This window comes from Triturus cristatus, chromosome 3_1, assembly GCF_964204655.1.
Source record: "Triturus cristatus chromosome 3_1, aTriCri1.1, whole genome shotgun sequence".
Classification (NCBI taxonomy): Eukaryota; Metazoa; Chordata; class Amphibia; order Caudata; family Salamandridae; genus Triturus; species Triturus cristatus.
The window spans coordinates 22,235,471-22,247,845 of NC_140583.1; the positions used below are offsets into that span (position 1 = coordinate 22,235,471).

General features: G+C 47.7%; 1 protein-coding gene across 7 annotated transcripts in view; it reads left to right on the forward strand.

The window, feature by feature from the left end:
- CKAP5 (cytoskeleton associated protein 5) overlaps positions 1 to 12,375 on the forward strand; it is a 1,152,983-nt gene that overhangs the window by 438,953 nt on the left and 701,655 nt on the right. The window lies entirely within an intron of this gene.

Genomic DNA, 12,375 nt, shown 5'->3' on the forward strand with positions numbered 1-12,375 from the left:
CACCTCGCCCAGGATGTGCATTGTTGCAGGCCCAGGAGAGCGGGGGGCTCTCCACCCAGGGGTCCAGCAATATGTCTGCTGTGTGCCAGCCTAGACTGCCTCTCAGACAAGACGTGGATTGTAGGTTATGTTTCAGGGGGCTTCTCTAAGATGCCCTCTGTAGTGCTTTGTACATTAAATCCCACACTGGCATCAGTGCGGGTTTAATGTGCTGAGAAGTTTGATACCAAACTTCAGTCTTCAGTGTTGCCATTATGGTGCTGTGGAGTTCATGTTTGACGAGCTCCCAGCACCATATACTCTTAAATAGCAGCACTGCACTTAGTGCCCAGGAATGGACCTGGGTACTGTAGGGGCACATGGCTCATGCTCCTGTGCCCACACCACTGGCATAGGGCACCCAGCTAGAGTGGTGGCTGATGTATGCCAGGGCAGTGTAGGTTGTGGGCATGGTGCGAGAAAGTGCCATCTTTCTTGCATGGTATGCCCCCACTTTTTGCTGAATTGCTTAATGTACTTTGACTGAGTGTGCCCTGGACTCCTGCCAATCAGGTGCCCAGGGCCTATGTTCCTTCCCTAAAACATACAAAACCCAAATTGGCAAACCCTGGCCACATGTCAGTCCCTGGTAAATGGTACCCTAGGTACCCAGGGCCCTGTGACCAGGGAAGGCCTCTAAGGGCTGCAGCACTCATTGTGCCACCCTTAGAGGCCCTGTACCCTTACACACACAAACTGCCTTTGCAGGCTGGGTGTCTGGGTGCAACAGTCGACATGGCACACGTCCCTGTGTGCCATGCCCATCACCTACACTGCCATGGCATATATCAGCCACCCCTCTAGCTGGGTGCTTTATGCCAATGGGAGATAGTGCTGTACAGTCTATGCAAGTGTGTGATCTTCAGCTCATATGCCTCGAACGGAAAATGCTACTTACCAGTATGCATCTGTTCTTTGCATGTAGAACTGCAGATCCACACGTGCCCACCCACCTCCCCGGGACCTGTATCTGTTCCAGTTCTATCTTACTTAGACACTACACACATGGACATCTTTTTCTTTCTACTAATTCCATCATTTCCCATCATGGCGAAAAACAATCTACGGATGGAGTCGATGTCCATGTGCACTATAGTCCAAGGGAGGAGTCTCCTATCTCGTGACTAAAAGTCTTCTTCCAAGACAACGAGGTGAAGGCATCAGAGCCCAACACCAGATTGCGAACTAATGCAAGTGTGTGGATCTGCAGCTCTATGTGCCAAGAACAGATGCAAACTAGTAAGTAGCATTTTCCTTCCTACAATGTGTTCCTCCCTTCAGTCGGTCTGTTTTTTCATTAGGCTAATTCCTTTTTTGTAACCCAGCATTCCAGGTGGAGTTGAGTGAAGGTAGATCATTTATTTTGATTTATCAATTTTCAAAACCATTCCACTTTTTTTTAGGTCTCGCCTGACCCAGCGCATGCGCTGGTCTGGCGAGACTTATTGAGAGGGCTCCAAAAAATGCTACCAGGCCAGCCTAGAGCTACAGTGCATATGCGCGGGCACGTGCGCTGCGCTTTACCGCGATTACTTTCACATTCGCGGCCGCACTGCATAGCCAATAGGTCTCGCTTTTGGGACCTTATAAGTATTTAGTTATGCAACTGTTGCATAGCTAAACACTTATAAGGTCCCAAAGGCGAGACCTATTCGCTATGCCAATGCTTGTTTTATCATGTTTTATGGCAGGTTAAGAAAAAAGGAGACAGCCGACACGTGTTTCGCCCTGTGTGGCAGAATGCGCCAGGGCTTTTTCCAGGCTAATTGCTATGTTCAGAGATCATACAGTCTAATAGAAGTATAATACATTCCAGATTTTTTCATAGTGGGGTGTAAAATAATTCACAATTCAAAATTTTAAGGTCAAGTCCCAGGATAAATCCATCAGTCTGAGTGTTTCCATGTTTCCGTGTCAGCTAGTACGTGGGAGTTCTTGGTTCCTGGGTGAAGGCTGGCAGGTCTCCCGGGCTTTGGGGACTCAGCAGCTGCTGGACAATTTATCTTTTTGTGCAAATGTCGAAGTCAGCAGGCCGGCAGGGCTGGATTCAGGTCGGTTGCTGGGTCTTCAGTTCTTGCAGGATAAGACTCTTCATGTCCTTAGTCTTGTTGCAGGGATTCTGTGCAACCACAGAACTATGCATAGGATTATGGGACCTTAGTTTATAGGGACTGATCCGTCCTACCACCTTAGTACCCATGAGCAAAGGACCAACTAGCTATAGTGTCTCACTTGCTCTCCTACTCGCTCACAGAGAAATAAGTGATTAGACACCCTAGAACACAACGCTCCCGACTCTCTCAGGAATCATGTTTGCAAGACACACCCTTTCGTTCACACAATTGTACTTGTCCACAACAAAATCTGACAGACGCAAACAACTTTAAAATATCCATTTTAACTAACTTGCTTTAATATGCAGCATACGTGCCACAACAAGCAGGAAAATGCATAACACTAATATGGTAAGCATAGCAATTGGTCCATAAATCATGAAAGGAGCTGTCCTAAAGACAGTGTAACCTAATCCCCCCCTCCCCTTGCATAGAAGCAGAATGATTATATATCAGAAGATCTCTGGGCATTGTCTGCAGGCCCAGTACCTTATTCTATAGATGGTAGATCTACATCACAGGTGCCATCATGCTCTTCTCCCTGGAAAGGTCCCTCTCCAAGTGTCTGCTACCTATTCGTGTATTCCAATAAGACCAAAGTACGTTTTCCCAAACCGCTGCATCGGTATGTTTTGTGGAGGTGCTGGGGTCTGACCAGAACAGAATAACAAGGGACATTGTTCGACCTTGTGGACACCGCAATTGGTTCTCATGTGAAAACGACAAGAGGCAGCTTGCAAAATAAACTTGTGTAGTAACCATCTTAGTCCTTGATAGCATCCTCGATCACCTTGGAGAAATTGCGTAGTTGGACTGGAACAGAAATTGCAAGTTTTAACACATTCATGAATCAATCGGTAGAAATTGCAAAAAGGGTAAACTAAGGAAAAAGATTTAAAGTGGTCTCCCGATTCCTTCTGCTGTTAAATCTTGAAATAAACTAGTTAAGGAACAGTACTTTAATTACTCCTCGGAAAGATACTATAGAATATTATTAAAAAGGAGGGTATAGGTCGGGTTAAGAGAAGAGAGGGAAGATAACCTATGGATTAAACTGAGAAGCAGCCTCTAAAGGCCAGGTAAGAATATTTTGGTCTCTTATCGGGGAGGGATGTGGAGCTAGATCTCAATCACTCCCTGTGGCCATTGATCGTAAATGGATTCGCTTTATTCGGGATTTATATGCAGATAATGCGATGACAATTATGTACATCACACCAAAGGAAGACCCCTCTTCGGATGGATCGCCCTCTGAAAAAGATATAGAAATGGCGATCAGGGAGATGTGTTCCTCAGGCGCAATGGGCCCGATGAATTACCAATCACTGTTCTAAAATAAGTGTACTGTGGAGTACAATTCTTTACCCGGTGTTTAAGTATTGTTATGAAAACAAAATGGTTCCCCCCTCTTGGAAGGGGAGTATAATAGTCCCTCTGTTCAAGAAAGGAGATCGAGATCTTCCTCAACTATCGTCAGATTGTGCCTCTTGATGCAGTGGGTAAAGTTTTCGCTAAATGCCTTTTGACCCAAATTTGTGACTGAGTGGATGCGGTTACAATTTTACAGCTGGAGCAAACTGGGTTTAGGACAAAGCATGGAACAATTGATAACCTAACTGCGCTCAAGGTAATAAATGAAATATGTTACAATCAGAGGAAGGGTATATACAGCCTTTATAGGTTCCTACTCAGCATTTGACAAAGTAGATCGTCTCTTGCAGTGGGGAAAACTCTTAAATTTGGGTATGCTGGCCACCCATTTTTTAGTTAGTTTGTGCTCTCCATACGGATACTTGGTGCTAAGTGATAATGGGAGGGGAAAGAGGTCACTCACAAGCTATCCCTACTGCAAATGGCCTAAAACACGGATTTTTATTGGCTCTACTGCTTTCCTCCCTATATTTTTTATCTCCCTCACAATTTGGCTCAAAGTGAGGGCATTGCCCTGTTACCGGGAGGAAAACAGATTGTGTGTCTACTCTACGCAGACAACATATTGCATTTAAAGCCTATTGGATTAAATAGTCGTCTGCAGGCACTTCACAAATTTGCAGTGGCTCACTATTTAAAGATAATATATCAAAGTAAAACCATGTGTATGCATGGAAGAAGCTGTAGTATGGGAATTTCGTATGGTCTGTGGGTGGCCAAAAATTGAAACTTGTAAAATCTTAACCTTTTTTGGGAAAAATAGTGTGTGGCAACGTAAGTGACAAAGCCCATATAGAAATACCATCTCTAAAGCTACTACGCAGGGGAAAAGCTTGGGCTCCCTCTACAAATCTGGAAAAATACATTTTGGACTTTTATTGGAGGTGTTTCGTGCAAAAATCCCTGCTTCGCTGTTGTATGGTATTGAATTGCTTGATGTAGAGAAATGGGGTTTCTTAAATAAAATGGAAGGCCAAAACTTACTGAGCCTCAGTTAACTCTGCTTGTCCTGTGGTTGCCCTCAGGTTAGAATTTGGGTTAAGTAGTAGTTGGGTACTGGGTCTTGCGGGTATAGTGCGTTGTTTTGTAAGCCTGGTAAAGGGTGATCCTGGTACATTAAGATTTTTAATTCAGAAAGAAATATTAGAATGTCTTAAAGACAGTCATTTATTCCTAGAAATGTTAGGACTGCGGTTGATTTGCTGCAATTGAATGTTTCTCTGCTCTTCACCCTATCGTCGTATCAATTGAGGGACACCTTAAAACAGGCCACCGGGGAATTAAGTTTTACAAGGGATCGGGAAGCTTGCATTTCAAAGAGGGGTATCCATCCGTCCATTGACTCCTGTGTGATAAAGTACAGGCCTACATTTCCTGGAACCTGCCCCATGGTACAGGCCTACATTTCCTGGAACCTGCCCCATGGAGTGCACCGCTTTTGGCTATTATTGAGGCAAGACATGCTCCCTTTAATTCCTGTACTGGTTAAATGGTATGGTTCTTCCCAGATTTGTAATTTGTGTAATATTGCCATTCTGGATGTTAAACATGTTGTTTATTTGCCCTGCTTTATTATTGTCTGCGTAAATGGATGAGACCAATTTGTTTACAATTATCCATTCTCTCGGCCTCTGCACTAATTGATTCTATTTATGAGCTGCCAAATTAAATGTTCTGTCATAGGATTTTTAACTTCAAGTGTTATTTAAATTTGTATTAAGGCTCATTAGATGAAGGAAGCAATTGTTAATTCCGGTTTTTAACCTGTTATATAGCACTAAGGACATAAAGGATATTTCAATTTTTTATTGTATAAAATACAATGTTTTATATTTGGAGATTTTTACTGTTGGATTTTGGTTAGGATTTGTTGATGCTATGTTGGATAAAAATTCTTATATGTTGGTTTTTCAATTTATGTGGATCTCTATGGAGTTCCGCGATCATAAATAAACTTGTGTAGTAACTTGCGCAAAGCAGCGAACAATCTGCTGCGTGCTCATGTTAACTTAGAGAAGACGGCAGCGTCCCCATGGGCCATGTGACAGTCTTTCAGTTTGGCAAGATTGGATTTTTTGGTGCTAGGGTGTAGGAAGCTGGCTCTATGATGTATCAAAATGAAATATATCGTGTAAGGAGTTCAGGGGCTTCCACTGCAGTGGATAGGTTTGTTATGGCAATTCCAAGTTGCTGTTCTAGGGGGTTATGTGGTCAAGCAGCTTTAGGCTTATCACGGAGGAGTGCAAGCCATCTGCAAATACACAAGTCAATAAATGAGACACGACTCCAGGAGATCCTCACCAATTTAAGAAAATATCAATTATCTTTATACATGTTTAGGCATTGGGAGAAAATTGTTCACGTATTTGAACAAAAAATATATAAATCTTTTCAGTTCAAAAAGTCAACTGTGCAAGTTTTTGGAAGCTGCAATGTTATCCTAGTGGGAGGAAAAGTCAATGCGGTAAGGTGCCCTCTGGGTGCATGTATTGACTCCAACACTGGTATCAATGTGGGTTTATTAGCACGAGATGTTTGATACCAACAATCTCTATTTATAGTGAAGCAATCATGTAGCTGGTGAACTCATTTTCACCAGTGTCCAGCACATGTTCTACAATGACTTCCCTGTTTACTTGCACTGGAAGTAATAGAACTGACCAGCAAAGGTGCATATCTGTTCCTGCACGTATGCCCTCACATTTAATATTCAGAACCCTGCCATAGGGCTGTAAGGCCTGCTGTATGGGTTTCTTTCAAATACTACTTGCTCTGTTAGGCGACATGTCACACAGGGATGTGTCATGTTGTGTTTTCACTTTTGTCTGCACCAGTGCACGGCTTGTCAACATCACATGTACCAGGCAAAACGTGGTGGTGACTGTTAGACCTGTCAGCCCTAGGGTGGTCTCCCCCTCTATTTTTAATCGTGACTCATTTTTTCCACCCTCATTTTTATGTTGGACTTAGGTCTCCGGGCGCCTTTTCATTGCCAATCGGTGTTAAGGTGCAGGTGCTCCCTTCTCCCAAGATGGCTGCCACAGGCCCCTGCTACTGCAGAGTGGTCTTTCTAGTAGCACCCTAGCTGCCAGGAGCTGGCTGGAACCCCACAACAATGTTTCGACACCAGCCCACCTTTTTTGTCCCATAGGTAGAATGGGGAAGCTCCTGGAATGTGCTGGAACCTTCTAGAAGGGAGGTGGAGTTTTTACTTTTGCCGCCTTGGATAGAGGTCACCTGACCTAGTTCTACTTAACAGAGGGAGGGAACATTTTCTAGTCAGTTGGCCAGTTGGAGTAAAGCAGACCTGGAGGATCCACGCAGGAGTTGTAGGCGGTAGGGCCTAGACAGGGACTTATGCCTCTGAAAGTGACAGGACTTAGGTACTGCCTTTTAAGTGAGTGAGGGATCCTGTACAGCCCACTGATCTAGCCCAGCGATAGGAGAATCCAGGGGCCATCTGCCAAGCTTGACTAGGAGGGAACTAGTCACCAACCCAATCCCTATCCACAAGGAACAGAACCCCCAAGGGCGCCAGAGACATCTGCGCCATTAAGACTGCTAAACCTGCAAGCCGAAACTTCATGCTGAAACTTCATGCTGAAACTTCATGCTGAAACTTCATGCTGAAACTTCATGCTGAAACTTCATGCTGAAACTTCATGCTGAAACTTCATGCTGAAACTTCATGCTGAAACTTCATGCTGAAACTTCATGCTGAAACTTCATGCTGAAACTTCATGCTGAAACTTCATGCTAAAACTTCATGCTAAAACTTCATGCTGAACCGTCAAGCTGAAACTGAACGCTGAAATTGAATACTGAAACCCAAGCGGAAGGTGACTGCTGGACTGCTGGGGATCAACCAGGTACTAGCGCTTTGACCCCTGCGCTCCCCGACCTTGCCTGGGATCCCGAGCCAGTACCCCGTTGAGCGCTCCGTCATCCCGCTTAATTTGTCGCCCCCCCCCCCTGGTGCGGGGACCAGAAGCCCGCCCCCATCGACCCGGGGCCCGCGGAGAAGCCCGGGGCCCCGTCGCAGCGTCTGCAGGAGTCGTGAGAGGCCGTGAAGCCACTCTCCGGCACCCACGTCACGAGGGCGGACTGCGCGTCGCCGCCCCCGCCGCTGAGCGCACTGACTGCGGGACCCGACGAGGTGAAGAACCCCCGAGCGACTGCCCGACCCCAAGGACGTCGATCAAGGTAACCCCCGGGGGCTGGGAGGTAGCGTGGCCGTGCGGAGGCCTGGGACTCACCCCCCTGCTCCCCGGGAGGCTGGTGGAGGACCCGGTGCGCCCTCTGTCGATCGGGAGCGGCACCGCACTCTGACTCTGGTTCCCCTCCGTGGGATTCCCCCCTTGCATCGGAGACCCTGATTCCCCTCCATGGGATTCCCCCCTTGCATCGGAGACCCTGATTCCCCTCCATGGGATTGCCCCCTTGCCTTGACTGCCGCGTATAAGGGGACTGCTTGCTGAGGGCCTGTTGATTACGAGTAGCGCTGTATTCTCAAGTTCTGCTCAGAAGTGTTTAATGCTTTATGATTACGAGTAGCGCTGGGTTTTCAAGTTCTGCTCAGAAGTGTTTAATGCTTTGATTACGAGTAGCGCTGTGTTCTCAAGTTCTGCTCAGAAGTGCTTAATGCTTTATGATTACGAGTAGCGCTGTATTCTCAAGTTCTGCTCAGAAGTGTTTAATGCTTTATGATTACGAGTAGCGCTGGGTTTTCAAGTTCTGCTCAGAAGTGTTTAATGCTTTGATTACGAGTAGCGCTGTGTTCTCAAGTTCTGCTCAGAAGTGCTTAATGCTTTATGATTACGAGTAGCGCTGTGTTCTCAAGTTCTGCTCAGAAGTGATTAATGCTTTATGGTTAGGAGTAGCGCTGTGTTCTCCAGTTCTGCTCTGAAGGGTGGAATGCCTTATGACTACGAGTAGCGCTGTGTTTGCAGGTTCTGCTCCGAAGCGCTAGTAATGCCCAGGGTAACAATATGATTGCAAGCCCTGCCTTGAAGCGCTATTAGTTTTCTGAGATGGCGCTACGTTCCCAGCCCTATTTCGCAGCGCTGATCATTGCTGGATACCGTGCGTGGTACCCACGGCAGAGTGAACCGCTAGTGGTGGGAGGGGCGCAGCGCTCTGGTTAACCGCTGTGTTTACCACTCCCCCAGATTCGCCAGGTATTGCCACGGGAGCTGTGGTGAAGCGCTTTTGAATCTAACGCTAAGGTATACAGGAGTGGCCTACTGCATAGTAATGAAGTACTGGTGAATCTGACGCTAAGGTATTCAGGTACTGCCTATGTGACCATAATGAAATGCTGGTGAATCCACTGCTAATGTGTTCAAGTGATGCCCATTGCCATCTAAGGAACTGTGCTTGCCTATCATTTGATTAGATAAAACTTGATTGATTTGCATTGATCCTACTGTGTGGCGTCCCTTATTGTGTTTCCTGCTTCAGGGGATGTGTTGTATGGTCGCTTTACACATAAGCCTTTGGGTGCTCAGCCGCTCGAGTCACGTTACCCCCTTAGGGCCCGGTGACCCCAGGTCTTACAGTGACCATTTCAAAAAGGCCCACTGTCCTACAACACCTCTACCACTAAACTCTATGGCATTAGATGATGTGTAATAAGTCAATTAGACCGATCAGTTTAAAGATAAGGGCACATGCACTGAGGTCTGCTCAGTGAATTAAAAAGCCAACATCAGTTTCAAAGGTTTTGGTAGGGACCATATAAAGAGGTATTTTCTTACAAGGACTCATCCCTCTGGGCTCCAAAAGATGGAGTCTCTTCATCCTCAAAGTAGCATTAACTTTTTGTATCGATCGTTACAAGGAACATTGAAAGGAAAGTAAGCTCTGTGTGTTTCTGTAGCAAAGGGCACAGCAGTGCAGATTCGGATCAGTTCTCGACATAGATCTACTATGCACTGATGAAGTAACCTCCAGAAGGCTCACGGGCTCATTCCACCAGGGCCTAAGTTGCATTGCCTGCTTTGGCAGAGTGCCTCACCTGGACATCTGTCAGGTAGTGTAGGAAGCTGGCTCTGTATATCTTATACCAAAGTAAGTAATAGTGTGCAGAGTCCAGAGAATCCCTGAAGGTGTAGCAATGGCTAAATTAGATAATCACTAACAGCTCCTTGTTGTAGTGTGGGCGAACAGGCTTATTTGGAGGGTGTTAAGCATTTATTTTATTCACTCAGTCAAGGCTGATGGCACACACTCAGAAACCCGACCAGTTAGGTAAGTATAACAAGCATTTGCAATGCAATAGGTCTCGCATTTATGTGAGTTTAAGCTATTGGCATTGTAAATGGCAATGCCTTTTATTTGTTATTAAAAACCATAAAAAAGGCATTATTTACAATGCCAATAGCTCACACTTGTGTAAATGCGAGACCTATTGCATTGCAAATGCTTGTTACTGTTACTCAGTGTGTAATTTATGCTCAGTGTGACTAGAGAGGAGAAACAGGCAACGGAGGCATGCAACACGTATGTAGACTTAATTGCTCATTCAATAAGTGTCTTCGCAAAAAAAGACAATCTGTTCACTGCGCACGTGTTACGACTCAATCATGCTACCACCACCAATTACGTATCTGTTGCATATCTGGTGTATATAACCTTTTTGTATTGTTTATTTAAGCCGTGTAACCCCTGCTTGCTTGGAAATTCCTAATGAGTCCCAGACAAGTTATATAATTACATTCAAGTGACGAGCTGCTTTCTAATCTCGGCGCTACTTAGCCCAAACAAACCATGTGATTCTAGGCTGAGTAAAATCCCATTGCACTACGTTGTGAAAAGATGCCCCCCCCCCCCCCCAAATCACATCATAATTTATATAACTCTACCTCGCTGGTGGAGACTAAGCCTGTTATGTTTATTTCGAATAATGAGTAACAGCAGGAAAAGCAGACAAGGGTGTGTGTGGTCCAGCCAATGAGGCGGGATCAAGCAGGCACCCCAACATGTGTGTAGCTGATGACTGCTGCAGCATCACACTGTCCGATGGCCTCCTGGGCACCGAACGAGGGGTTATTTATTTGTGACCCTAACAATAACCAGCGTTCATGAACAGCCTCTAGGTGCCTGGAAGGGGCCTCCATACTCTTACAGCCTAATGGCTCTAGGAAGGTACATCCAGACTCCTACAGACTCTAGGCGCTAGAATGTGGCCTCCAGCCTCATACAGCCTCTAGCCGCTATAAACAGACGTCGCCACCCTGCACGACCATACCTACAGGGTGCAAAACTCCCTACTCTGGTAGGAACAATGCAAAAGTAACTACAATAAACAATAGAGATACGTGACACATTTCAGGCTGGGGTTCCATGCTCCCACCTGCTGTAGGCAGTGTTTGTGTGTTTTCCAGTCCACTCACGGACGCAGGATCAGCTGCCAAAGAGGGATTTGTGTCGTGTGCTCTTGGACACCCCCGGTCTGTTGTATCCTTGTCCGCATGTACACTGGACACCGTCCTACACACATGGAGAGGTTGTGCGCAGACCACCGCGGGTGCATTAACCCCGTTCCTGCCGCACTGGAGCTTCTTTAAAGGAGGAGGGGGGTCACAGAAGCAGAAGCCCCAGCGAGTGATTTGTACAGATTCATATGTAAGGACCCACTCCCTCACCTATAAGACGTTACTGTCTGTGGGGCCCCGGAGCCACATCTGCTGCCCCCAGACCCTCCATTATGGCCCCTCTGTGTGATATATGGGCCTGGCCCGCCTCACCTGTCTGCATATTAAAAGGGGTACAGATGGCATTCCTCATCCGCCCGGGACTCCCATCCCCTTCACCCTTTGGGTTTGCTATGTATGGGGCCTGGCTCCGGCAGGCACCTTTGTTTACCCATCTGTTTCTAATTAGCGTGGCCATGCTAATTAGAAACAGATGGCCCCCCTAAAGATAGTCTGCACGCACTACCCTGCACACGGAGGTCTCCTCGCTTCATGTCCGTTCAGGGAGCCTCTCCTCGCTTTAGCCCCACTGCCTCGGAGCACAATTAACTCAGCAGACTGAAGAACAGCACCTGTCCTCCGACCCCGTGTGCTTGCGCCTCTCCTCCGACCCAGTGTGCTTGCGACTCTCCTCCGACCCAGTGTGCTTGCGCCTCTCCTCCGACCCAGTGTGCTTGCGCCTCTCCTCCGACCCCGTGTGCTTGCGCCTCTCCTCCGACCCCGTGTGCTTGCGCCTCTCCTCCGACCCCGTGTGCTTGCGCCTCTCCTCCGACCCCGTGTGCTTGCGCCTCTCCTCCGACCCCGTGTGCTTGCGCCTCTCCTCCGACCCCGTGTGCTTGCGCCTCTCCTCCGACCCCGTGTGCTTGCGCCTCTCCTCCGACCCCGTGTGCTTGCGCCTCTCCTCCGACCCCGTGTGCTTGCGCCTCTCCTCCGACCCCGTGTGCTTGCGCCTCTCCTCCGACCCCGTGTGCTTGCGCCTCTCCTCCGACCCCGTGTGCTTGCGCCTCTCCTCCGACCCCGTGTGCTTGCGCCTCTCCTCCGACCCCGTGTGCTTGCGCCTCTCCTCCGACCCGTGTGCTTGCGCCTCTCCTCCGACCCGTGTGCTTGCGCCTCTCCTCCGACCCGTGTGCTTGCGCCTCTCCTCCGACCCCGTGTGCTTGCGCCTCTCCTCCGACACGTGTGCTTGCGCCTCTCCTCCGACACGTGTGCTTGCTTGCGCCTCTCCTCCGACCTCGCGTGCTTGCTTGCGCCTCTCCTCCGACCTCGCGTGCTTGCTTGCGCCTCTCCTCCGACCTCGCGTGCTTGCTTGCGCCTCT